Below are 13,452 nucleotides of genomic sequence, written 5' to 3' on the forward strand. Positions count from 1 at the left end.
TGTCCCAGCATCTGACCCTCCTCTTTTCACAGCACGGGCTTGGGACAGACCACGGCAGAGTTAAAAAAAATGTTGAAAACATTATTTATTTATTCATTTATTTGTTTGAGATCATGAGGAATCCCAATGAGCTTTTCCAAGGCCCTCCCTGACTGCACTAGCAAATAGTTTTTAAAGAGCTGGTTTGCTTGTCCCAGCATCTGACCCTCCTCTTTTCACAGCACGGGCTTGGGACCGGCCACGGCAGAGTTAAAAAATTTTGAAAACATTATTTATTTATTTATTCATTTATTTGTTTGAGATCCTGAGGAATCCCAATGAGCTTTTCCAAGGCCCTCCCTGACTGCAGTATCAAATAGTTTTTACAGAGCTGGTTTGCTTGTCCCAGCATCTGACCCTCCTCTATTCACAGCACGGGCTTGGGACCGGCCATGGCAGAGTAAAAAAATGTTGAAAACATTATTTATTTATTCATTTATTTGTTTGAGATCCTGAGGAATCCCAATGAGCTTTTCCAAGGCCCTCCCTGACCGCAGTAGCAAATAGTTTTTACAGAGCTGGTTTCCTTGTCCCAGCATCTGACCCTCCTCTTTTCACAGCACGGGCTTGGGACCGGCCACGGCAGAGTTAAAAAATGTTGAAAACATTATTTATTTATTTAATAATTTATTTGTTTGAGATCCTGAGGAATCCCAATGAGCTTTTCCAAGGCCCTCCCAGACCGCAGTAGCAAATAGTTTTTACAGAGCTGGTTTGCTTGTCCCAGCATCTGACCCTCCTCTTTTCACAGCACGGGCTTGGGACCGGCGACGGCAGAGTTAAAAAATGTTGAAAACATTATTTATTTATTTATTCATTTATTTGTTTTGAGATCCTGAGGAATCCCAATGAGCTTTTCCAAGGCCCTTCCTGACCTCAGTAGAAAATAGTTTTTACAGAGCTGGTTTGCTTGTCCCAGCATCTGACCCTCCTCTTTTCACAGCACGGGCTTGGGACCGGCCACGGCAGAGTTAAAAAAATGTTGAAAACATTATTTATCTATTCATTTATTTGTTTGAGATCCTGAGGAATCCCAATGAGCTTTTCCAAGGCCCTCCCTGACCGCGGTAGCAAATCATTTTTACAGAGCTGGTTTGCTTGTCCCAGCATCTGACCCTCCTCTTTTCACAGCACGGGCTTGGGACCGGCCACGGCAGAGTTAAAAAAATGTTGAAAACATTATTTATCTATTCATTTATTTGTTTGAGATCCTGAGGAATCCCAATGAGCTTTTCCATGGCCCTTCCTGACCTCAGTATCAAATAGTTTTTACAGAGCTGGTTTGCTTATCCCAGCATCTGACCCTCCTCTTTTCACAGCACGGGCTTGGGACCGGCCACGGCGGAGTTAAAAAAATGTTAAAAAAACATTATTTATTTATTCATTTATTTGTTTGAGATCCTGAGGAATCCCAATGAGCTTTTCCAAGGCCCTCCCTGACCGCAGTAGCAAATAGTTTTTACAGAGCTGGTTTGCTTGTCCCAGCATCTGACCCTCCTCTTTTCACAGCACGGGCTTGGGACCGGCGACGGCAGAGTTAAAAAATGTTGAAAACATTATTTATTTATTTATTCATTTATTTGTTTGAGATCCTGAGGAATCCCAATGAGCTTTTCCAAGGCCCTTCCTGACCTCAGTAGAAAATAGTTTTTACAGAGCTGGTTTGCTTGTCCCAGCATCTGACGCTCCTCTTTTCACAGCACGGGCTTGGGACCGGCCACGGCAGAGTTAAAAAAATGTTGAAAACATTATTTATTTATTCATTTATTTGTTTGAGATCCTGAGGAATCCCAATGAGCTTTTCCAAGGCCCTCCCTGACCGCAGTAGCAAATAGTTTTTACAGAGCTGGTTTGCTTGTCCCAACATCTGACCCTCCTCTTTTCACAGCACGGGCTTGGGACCGGCCACGGCAGAGTTAAAAAAATGTTGAAAACATTATTTATTTATTAATTTATTTGTTTGAGATCCTGAGGAATCCCAATGAGCTTTTCCAAGGCCCTCCCTGACCGCAGTAGCAAATAGTTTTTATAGAGCTGGTTTGCTTGTCCCAGCATCTGACCCTCCTCTTTTCACAGCACGGGCTTGGGACCGGCGACGGCAGAGTTAAAAAATGTTGAAAACATTATTTATTTATTTATTCATTTATTTGTTTGAGATCCTGAGGAATCCCAATGAGCTTTTCCAAGGCCCTTCCTGACCTCAGTAGAAAATAGTTTTTACAGAGCTGGTTTGCTTGTCCCAGCATCTGACCCTCCTCTTTTCACAGCACGGGCTTGGGACCGGCCACGGCAGAGTTAAAAAAATGTTGAAAACATTATTTATTTATTCATTTATTTGTTTGAGATCCTGAGGAATCCCAATGAGCTTTTCCAAGGCCCTCCCTGACCTCAGTAGCAAATAGTTTTTACAGAGCTGGTTTGCTTGTCCCAGCATCTGACCCTCCTCTTTTCACAGCACGGGCTTGGGACAGGCCACGGCAGAGTTAAAAAATGTTGAAAACATTATTTATTTATTTAATAATTTATTTGTTTGAGATCCATGAGGTATCCCAATGAGCTTTTCCAAGGCCCTCCCTGACCGCAGTAGCAAATAGTTTTTACAGAGCTGGTTTGCTTGTCCCAGCATCTGACCCTCCTCTTTTCACAGCACGGGCTTGGGACCGGCGACGGCAGAGTTAAAAAATGTTGAAAACATTATTTATTTATTTATTCATTTATTTGTTTGAGATCCTGAGGAATCCCAATGAGCTTTTCCAAGGCCCTCCTTGACCGCAGTAGCAAATAGTTTTTACAGAGCTGGTTTGCTTGTCCCAACATTTGACCCTCCTCTTTTCACAGCATGGGCTTGGGACCGGCAAGGGCAGAGTTAAAAAATGTTAAAAACATTATTTATTTATTTATTCATTTATTTGTTTGAGATTCTGAGGAATCCCAATGAGCTTTTCCAAGGCCCTCCCTGACCGCAGTAGCAAATAGTTTTTTTTTAAAAGCTGGTTTGCTTGTCCCAGCATCTGACCCTCTTCTTTTCACAGCACGGGCTTGGGACCGGCCACGGCAGAGTTAAAAAAATGTTGAAAACATTATTTATTTATTCATTTATTTGTTTGAGATCCTGAGGAATCCCAATGAGCTTTTCCAAGGCCCTCCCTGACTGCAGTATCAAATAGTTTTTACAGAGCTGGTTTGCTTATCCCAGCATCTGACCCTCCTCTTTTCACAGCACGGGCTTGGGACCGGCCACGGCGGAGTTAAAAAAATGTTAAAAAAACATTATTTATTTATTCATTTATTTGTTTGAGATCCTGAGGAATCCCAATGAGCTTTTCCAAGGCCCTCCCTGACTGCAGTAGCAAATAGTTTTTACAGAGCTGGTTTGCTTGTCCCAGCATCTGACCCTCCTCTTTTCACAGCACGGGCTTGGGACCGGCGACGGCAGAGTTAAAAAATGTTGAAAACATTATTTATTTATTTATTCATTTATTTGTTTGAGATCCTGAGGAATCCCAATGAGCTTTTCCAAGGCCCTCCTTGACCGCAGTAGCAAATAGTTTTTACAGAGCTGGTTTGCTTGTCCCAACATTTGACCCTCCTCTTTTCACAGCATGGGCTTGGGACCGGCAAGGGCAGAGTTAAAAAATGTTAAAAACATTATTTATTTATTTATTCATTTATTTGTTTGAGATTCTGAGGAATCCCAATGAGCTTTTCCAAGGCCCTCCCTGACCGCAGTAGCAAATAGTTTTTTTTTAAAAGCTGGTTTGCTTGTCCCAGCATCTGACCCTCTTCTTTTCACAGCACGGGCTTGGGACCGGCCACGGCAGAGTTAAAAAAATGTTGAAAACATTATTTATTTATTCATTTATTTGTTTGAGATCCTGAGGAATCCCAATGAGCTTTTCCAAGGCCCTCCCTGACTGCAGTATCAAATAGTTTTTACAGAGCTGGTTTGCTTATCCCAGCATCTGACCCTCCTCTTTTCACAGCACGGGCTTGGGACCGGCCACGGCGGAGTTAAAAAATGTTAAAAAAACATTATTTATTTATTCATTTATTTGTTTGAGATCCTGAGGAATCCCAATGAGCTTTTCCAAGGCCCTCCCTGACTGCAGTAGCAAATAGTTTTTTTTACAGAGCTGGTTTGCTTGTCCCAGCATCTGACCCTCTTCTTTTCACAGCACGGGCTTGGGACCGGCCACGACAGAGTTAAAAAAATGTTGAAAACATTATTTATTTATTCATTTATTTGTTTGAGATCCTGAGGAATCCCAATGAGCTTTTCCAAGGCCCTCCCTGACCGCAGTAGCAAATAGTTTTTACAGAGCTGGTTTGCTTGTCCCAGCATCTGACCCTCCTCTTTTCACAGCACGGGCTTGGGACCGGCCACGGCAGAGTTAAAAAAATGTTGAAAACATTATTTATTGATTTATTTGTTTATTTGTTTGAGATCCTGAGGAATCCCAATGAGCTTTTCCAAGGCCCTCCCTGACCGCAGTAGCAAATAGTTTTTACAGAGCTGGTTTGCTTGTCCCAGCATCTGACCCTCCTCTTTTCACAGCACGGGCTTGGGACCGGCCACGGCAGAGTTAAAAAAATGTTGAAAACATTATTTATTTATTCATTTATTTGTTTGAGATCCTGAGGAATCCCAATGAGCTTTTCAAAGGCCCTCCCTGACCTCAGTAGCAAATAGTTTTTACAGAGCTGGTTTGCTTGTCCCAGCATCTGACCCTCCTCTTTTCACAGCACGGGCTTGGGACCGGCCACGGCAGAGTTAAAAAATGTTGAAAACATTATTTATTTATTCATTTATTTGTTTGAGATCCTTAGGAATCCCAATGAGCTTTTCCAAAACCCTCCCTGACCGCAATAGAAAATAGTTTTTACAGAGCTGGTGTGCTTGTCCCAGCCTCTGACCCTCCTCTTTTCACAGCACGGGCTTGGGACCGGCCACGGCAGAGTTAAAAAAATGTTGAAAACATTATTTATTTATTGATTTATTTATTTGAGATCCTGAGGAATCCCAATTAGCTTTTCCAAGGCCCTCCCTGACCGCAGTAGCAAATAGTTTTTACAGAGCTGGTTTGCTTGTCCCAGCATCTGACCCTCCTCTTTTCACAGCACGGGCTTGGGACCGGCCACGGCAGAGTTAAAAAAATGTTGAAAACATTATTTATTTATTTATTCATTTATTTGTTTGAGATCCTGAGGAATACCAATGAGCTTTTCCAAGGCCCTCCCTGACCACAGTAGCAAATAGTTTTTACAGAGCTGGTTTGCTTGTCCCAGCATCTGACCCTCCTCTTTTCACAGCACGGGCTTGGGACCGGCCACGGCAGAGTTAAAAAATGTTGAAAACATTATTTATTTATTTATTCATTTATTTGTTTGAGATCCTGAGGATTCCCAATGAGCTTTTCCAAGGATCTCCCTGACCGCAGTAGCAAATAGTTTTTACAGAGCTGGTTTGCTTGTCCCAGCATCTGACCCTCCTCTTTTCACAGCACGGGCTTGGGACAGACCACGGCAGAGTTAAAAAAAATGTTGAAAACATTATTTATTTATTCATTTATTTGTTTGAGATCATGAGGAATCCCAATGAGCTTTTCCAAGGCCCTCCCTGACTGCACTAGCAAATAGTTTTTAAAGAGCTGGTTTGCTTGTCCCAGCATCTGACCCTCCTCTTTTCACAGCACGGGCTTGGGACCGGCCACGGCAGAGTTAAAAAATTTTGAAAACATTATTTATTTATTTATTCATTTATTTGTTTGAGATCCTGAGGAATCCCAATGAGCTTTTCCAAGGCCCTCCCTGACTGCAGTATCAAATAGTTTTTACAGAGCTGGTTTGCTTGTCCCAGCATCTGACCCTCCTCTATTCACAGCACGGGCTTGGGACCGGCCATGGCAGAGTAAAAAAATGTTGAAAACATTATTTATTTATTCATTTATTTGTTTGAGATCCTGAGGAATCCCAATGAGCTTTTCCAAGGCCCTCCCTGACCGCAGTAGCAAATAGTTTTTACAGAGCTGGTTTCCTTGTCCCAGCATCTGACCCTCCTCTTTTCACAGCACGGGCTTGGGACCGGCCACGGCAGAGTTAAAAAATGTTGAAAACATTATTTATTTATTTAATAATTTATTTGTTTGAGATCCTGAGGAATCCCAATGAGCTTTTCCAAGGCCCTCCCAGACCGCAGTAGCAAATAGTTTTTACAGAGCTGGTTTGCTTGTCCCAGCATCTGACCCTCCTCTTTTCACAGCACGGGCTTGGGACCGGCGACGGCAGAGTTAAAAAATGTTGAAAACATTATTTATTTATTTATTCATTTATTTGTTTTGAGATCCTGAGGAATCCCAATGAGCTTTTCCAAGGCCCTTCCTGACCTCAGTAGAAAATAGTTTTTACAGAGCTGGTTTGCTTGTCCCAGCATCTGACCCTCCTCTTTTCACAGCACGGGCTTGGGACCGGCCACGGCAGAGTTAAAAAAATGTTGAAAACATTATTTATCTATTCATTTATTTGTTTGAGATCCTGAGGAATCCCAATGAGCTTTTCCAAGGCCCTCCCTGACCGCGGTAGCAAATCATTTTTACAGAGCTGGTTTGCTTGTCCCAGCATCTGACCCTCCTCTTTTCACAGCACGGGCTTGGGACCGGCCACGGCAGAGTTAAAAAAATGTTGAAAACATTATTTATTTATTCATTTATTTGTTTGAGATCCTGAGGAATCCCAATGAGCTTTTCCAAGGCCCTCCCTGACCTCAGTAGCAAATAGTTTTTACAGAGCTGGTTTGCTTGTCCCAGCATCTGACCCTCCTCTTTTCACAGCACGGGCTTGGGACCGGCCACGGCAGAGTTAAAAAATGTTGAAAACATTTTTTATTTATTCATTTATTTGTTTGAGATCCTGAGGAATCCCAATGAGCTTTTCCAAGGCCCTTCCTGACCTCAGTAGAAAATAGTTTTTACAGAGCTGGTTTGCCTGTCCCAGCATCTGACCCTCCTCTTTTCACAGCACGGGCTTGGGACCGGCCATGGCAGAGTTAAAAAAATGTTGAAAACATTATTTATTTATTCATTTATTTGTTTGAGATCCTGAGGAATCCCAATGAGCTTTTCCAAGGCCCTTCCTGACCTCAGTATCAAATAGTTTTTACAGAGCTGGTTTGCTTATCCCAGCATCTGACCCTCCTCTTTTCACAGCACGGGCTTGGGACCGGCCACGGCGGAGTTAAAAAAATGTTAAAAAAACATTATTTATTTATTCATTTATTTGTTTGAGATCCTGAGGAATCCCAATGAGCTTTTCCAAGGCCCTCCCTGACCGCAGTAGCAAATAGTTTTTACAGAGCTGGTTTGCTTGTCCCAGCATCTGACCCTCCTCTTTTCACAGCACGGGCTTGGGACCGGCGACGGCAGAGTTAAAAAATGTTGAAAACATTATTTATTTATTTATTCATTTATTTGTTTGAGATCCTGAGGAATCCCAATGAGCTTTTCCAAGGCCCTTCCTGACCTCAGTAGAAAATAGTTTTTACAGAGCTGGTTTGCTTGTCCCAACATCTGACCCTCCTCTTTTCACAGCACGGGCTTGGGACCGGCCACGGCAGAGTTAAAAAAATGTTGAAAACATTATTTATTTATTAATTTATTTGTTTGAGATCCTGAGGAATCCCAATGAGCTTTTCCAAGGCCCTCCCTGACCGCAGTAGCAAATAGTTTTTATAGAGCTGGTTTGCTTGTCCCAGCATCTGACCCTCCTCTTTTCACAGCACGGGCTTGGGACCGGCCACGGCAGAGTTAAAAAAATGTTGAAAACATTATTTATTTATTAATTTATTTGTTTGAGATCCTGAGGAATCCCAATGAGCTTTTCCAAGGCCCTCCCTGACCGCAGTAGCAAATAGTTTTTATAGAGCTGGTTTGCTTGTCCCAGCATCTGACCCTCCTCTTTTCACAGCACGGGCTTGGGACCGGCGACGGCAGAGTTAAAAAATGTTGAAAACATTATTTATTTATTTATTCATTTATTTGTTTGAGATCCTGAGGAATCCCAATGAGCTTTTCCAAGGCCCTTCCTGACCTCAGTAGAAAATAGTTTTTACAGAGCTGGTTTGCTTGTCCCAGCATCTGACCCTCCTCTTTTCACAGCACGGGCTTGGGACCGGCCACGGCAGAGTTAAAAAAATGTTGAAAACATTATTTATTTATTCATTTATTTGTTTGAGATCCTGAGGAATCCCAATGAGCTTTTCCAAGGCCCTCCCTGACCGCAGTAGCAAATAGTTTTTACAGAGCTGGTTTGCTTGTCCCAACATCTGACCCTCCTCTTTTCACAGCACGGGCTTGGGACCGGCCACGGCAGAGTTAAAAAATGTTGAAAACTTTATTTATTTATTTATTCATTTATTTGTTTGAGATTCTGAGGAATCCCAATGAGCTTTTCCAAGGCCCTCCCTGACCGCAGTAGCAAATAGTTTTTTTTACAGAGCTGGTTTGCTTGTCCCAGCATCTGACCCTCTTCTTTTCACAGCACGGGCTTGGGACCGGCCACGGCAGAGTTAAAAAAATGTTGAAAACATTATTTATTTATTCATTTATTTGTTTGAGATCCTGAGGAATCCCAATGAGCTTTTCCAAGGCCCTCCCTGACCGCAGTAGCAAATAGTTTTTACAGAGCTGGTTTGCTTGTCCCAGCATCTGACCCTCCTCTTTTCACAGCACGGGCTTGGGACCGGCCACGGCAGAGTTAAAAAAATGTTGAAAACATTATTTATTTATTTATTCATTTATTTGTTTGAGATCCTGAGGAATCCCAATGAGCTTTTCCAAGGCCCTCCCTGACCGCGGTAGCAAATCATTTTTACAGAGCTGGTTTGCTTGTCCCAGCATCTGACCCTTCTCTTTTTACAGCACGGGCTTGGGACCGGCCACGGCAGAGTTAAAAAAATGTTGAAAACATTATTTATTTATTCATTTATTTGTTTGAGATCCTGAGGAATCCCAATGAGCTTTTCCAAGGCCCTCCCTGACCTCAGTAGCAAATAGTTTTTACAGAGCTGGTTTGCTTGTCCCAGCATCTGACCCTCCTCTTTTCACAGCACGGGCTTGGGACCGGCCACGGCAGAGTTAAAAAAATGTTGAAAACATTATTTATTTATTCATTTATTTGTTTGAGATCCTGAGGAATCCCAATGAGCTTTTCCAAAACCCTCCCTGACCGCAGTAGAAAATAGTTTTTACAGAGCTGGTGTGCTTGTCCCAGCCTCTGACCCTCCTCTTTTCACAGCACGGGCTTGGGACCGGCCACGGCAGAGTTAAAAAAATGTTGAAAACATTATTTATTTATTGATTTATTTATTTGAGATCCTGAGGAATCCCAATGAGCTTTTCCAAGGCCCTCCCTGACCGCAGTAGCAAAAAGTTTTTACAGAGCTGGTTTGCTTGTCCCAGCATCTGACCCTCCTCTTTTCACAGCACGGGCTTGGGACCGGCCACGGCAGAGTTAAAGAATGTTGAAAACATTATTTATTTATTTATTCATTTATTTGTTTGAGATTCTGAGGAATCCCAATGAGCTTTTCCAAGGCCCTCCCTGACCGCAGTAGCAAATAGTTTTTTTTACAGAGCTGGTTTGCTTGTCCCAGCATATGACCCTCTTCTTTTCACAGCACGGGCTTGGGACCGGCCACGGCAGAGTTAAAAAAATGTTGAAAACATTATTTATTTATTTATTCATTTATTTGTTTGAGATCCTGAGGAATCCCAATGAGCTTTTCCAAGGCCCTCCCTGACCGCGGTAGCAAATCATTTTTACAGAGCTGGTTTGCTTGCCCCAGCATCTGACCCTCCTCTTTTCACAGCACGGGCTTGGGACCGGCCACGGCAGAGTTAAAAAAATGTTGAAAACATTATTTATTTATTCATTTATTTGTTTGAGATCCTGAGGAATCCCAATGAGCTTTTCCAAGGCCCTCCCTGACCGCAGTAGCAAATAGTTTTTACAGAGCTGGTTTGCTTGTCCCAGCATCTGACCCTCCTCTTTTCACAGCACGGGCTTGGGACAGACCACGGCAGAGTTAAAAAAAATGTTGAAAACATTATTTATTTATTCATTTATTTGTTTGAGATCATGAGGAATCCCAATGAGCTTTTCCAAGGCCCTCCCTGACTGCACTAGCAAATAGTTTTTAAAGAGCTGGTTTGCTTGTCCCAGCATCTGACCCTCCTCTTTTCACAGCACGGGCTTGGGAACGGCCACGGCAGAGTTAAAAAATGTTGAAAACATTATTTATTTATTTATTCATTTATTTGTTTGAGATCCTGAGGAATCCCAATGAGCTTTTCCAAGGCCCTCCCTGACTGCAGTATCAAATAGTTTTTACAGAGCTGGTTTGCTTATCCCAGCATCTGACCCTCCTCTTTTCACAGCACGGGCTTGGGACCGGCCATGGCAGAGTTAAAAAATGTTGAAAACATTATTTATTTATTAATTTATTTGTTTGAGATCATGAGGAATCCCAATGAGCTTTTCCAAGGCCCTCCCTGACTGCACTAGCAAATAGTTTTTACAGAGCTGGTTTGCTTATCCCAGCATCTGACCCTCCTCTTTTCACAGCACGGGCTTGGGACCGGCCACGGCAGAGTTAAAAAATGTTGAAAACATTATTTATTTATTTATTTATTTGTTTGAGATCCTGAGGAATCCCAATGAGCTTTTCCAAGGCCCTCCCTGACCGCAGTAGCAAATAGTTTTTTTTAAAGAGCTGGTTTGCTTGTCCCAGCATCTGACCCTCTTCTTTTCACAGCACGGGCTTGGGACCGGCCACGGCAGAGTTAAAAAAATGTTGAAAACATTATTTATTTATTCATTTATTTGTTTGAGATCCTGAGGAATCCCAATGAGCTTTTCCAAGGCCCTCCCTGACTGCAGTATCAAATAGTTTTTACAGAGCTGGTTTGCTTATCCCAGCATCTGACCCTCCTCTTTTCACAGCATGGGCTTGGGAGCGGCCACGGCGGTGTTAAAAAAATGTTAAAAAAACATTATTTATTTATTCATTTATTTGTTTGAGATCCTGAGGAATCCCAATGAGCTTTTCCAAGGCCCTCCCTGACCGCAGTAGCAAATAGTTTTTACAGAGCTGGTTTGCTTGTCCCAACATCTGACCCTCCTCTTTTCACAGCACGGGCTTGGGACCGGCCACGGCAGAGTTAAAAAAATTTTGAAAACATTATTTATTTATTCATTTATTTGTTTGAGATCCTGAGGAATCCCAATGAGCTTTTCCAAGGCCCTCCCTGACCTCAGTAGAAAATAGTTTTTACAGAGCTGGTTTGCTTGTCCCAGCATCTGACCCTCTTCTTTTCACAGCACGGGCTTGGGACCGGCCACGGCAGAGTTAAAAAATGTTGAAAACATTATTTATTTATTTATTCATTTATTTGTTTGAGATCCTGAGGAATCCCAATGAGCTTTTCCAAGGCCCTCCCTGACTGCAGTAGCAAATAGTTTTTTTTTACAGAGCTGGTTTGCTTGTCCCAGCATCTGACCCTCTTCTTTTCACAGCACGGGCTTGGGACCGGCCATGACAGAGTTAAAAAAATGTTGAAAACATTATTTATTTATTCATTTATTTGTTTGAGATCCTGAGGAATCCCAATGAGCTTTTCCAAGGCCCTCCCTGACCGCAGTAGCAAATAGTTTTTACAGAGCTGGTTTGCTTGTCCCAGCATCTGACCCTCCTCTTTTCACAGCACGGGCTTGGGACCGGCCACGGCAGAGTTAAAAAAATGTTGAAAACATTATTTATTGATTTATTCGTTTATTTGTTTGAGATCCTGAGGAATCCCAATGAGCTTTTCCAAGGCCCTCCCTGACCGCAGTAGCAAATAGTTTTTACAGAGCTGGTTTGCTTGTCCCAGCATCTGACCCTCCTCTTTTCACAGCACGGGCTTGGGACCGGCCACGGCAGAGTTAAAAAAATGTTGAAAACATTATTTATTTATTCATTTATTTGTTTGAGATCCTGAGGAATCCCAATGAGCTTTTCCAAGGCCCTCCCTGACCTCAGTAGCAAATAGTTTTTACAGAGCTGGTTTGCTTGTCCCAGCATCTGACCCTCCTCTTTTCACAGCACGGGCTTGGGACCGGCCACGGCAGAGTTAAAAAATGTTGAAAACATTATTTATTTATTCATTTATTTGTTTGAGATCCTTAGGAATCCCAATGAGCTTTTCCAAAACCCTCCCTGACCGCAGTAGAAAATAGTTTTTACAGAGCTGGTGTGCTTGTCCCAGCCTCTGACCCTCCTCTTTTCACAGCACGGGCTTGGGACCGGCCACGGCAGAGTTAAAAAAATGTTGAAAACATTATTTATTTATTGATTTATTTATTTGAGATCCTGAGGAATCCCAATTAGCTTTTCCAAGGCCCTCCCTGACCGCAGTAGCAAATAGTTTTTACAGAGCTGGTTTGCTTGTCCCAGCATCTGACCCTCCTCTTTTCACAGCACGGGCTTGGGACCGGCCACGGCAGAGTTAAAAAAATGTTGAAAACATTATTTATTTATTTATTCATTTATTTGTTTGAGATCCTGAGGAATACCAATGAGCTTTTCCAAGGCCCTCCCTGACCACAGTAGCAAATAGTTTTTACAGAGCTGGTTTGCTTGTCCCAGCATCTGACCCTCCTCTTTTCACAGCACGGGCTTGGGACCGGCCACGGCAGAGTTAAAAAATGTTGAAAACATTATTTATTTATTTATTCATTTATTTGTTTGAGATCCTGAGGATTCCCAATGAGCTTTTCCAAGGATCTCCCTGACCGCAGTAGCAAATAGTTTTTACAGAGCTGGTTTGCTTGTCCCAGCATCTGACCCTCCTCTTTTCACAGCACGGGCTTGGGACAGACCACGGCAGAGTTAAAAAAAATGTTGAAAACATTATTTATTTATTCATTTATTTGTTTGAGATCATGAGGAATCCCAATGAGCTTTTCCAAGGCCCTCCCTGACTGCACTAGCAAATAGTTTTTAAAGAGCTGGTTTGCTTGTCCCAGCATCTGACCCTCCTCTTTTCACAGCACGGGCTTGGGACCGGCCACGGCAGAGTTAAAAAATGTTGAAAACATTATTTATTTATTTATTCATTTATTTGTTTGAGATCCTGAGGAATCCCAATGAGCTTTTCCAAGGCCCTCCCTGACTGCAGTATCAAATAGTTTTTACAGAGCTGGTTTGCTTGTCCCAGCATCTGACCCTCCTCTATTCACAGCACGGGCTTGGGACCGGCCATGGCAGAGTTAAAAAATGTTGAAAACATTATTTATTTATTCATTTATTTGTTTGAGATCCTGAGGAATCCCAATGAGCTTTTCCAAGGCCCTCCCTGACCGCAGTAGCAAATAGTTTTT

The sequence above is a fragment of the Pelophylax lessonae genome (assembly GCF_965119305.1).
Source record: "Pelophylax lessonae genome assembly, chromosome: 3".
NCBI classification, from domain to species: domain Eukaryota; kingdom Metazoa; phylum Chordata; class Amphibia; order Anura; family Ranidae; genus Pelophylax; species Pelophylax lessonae.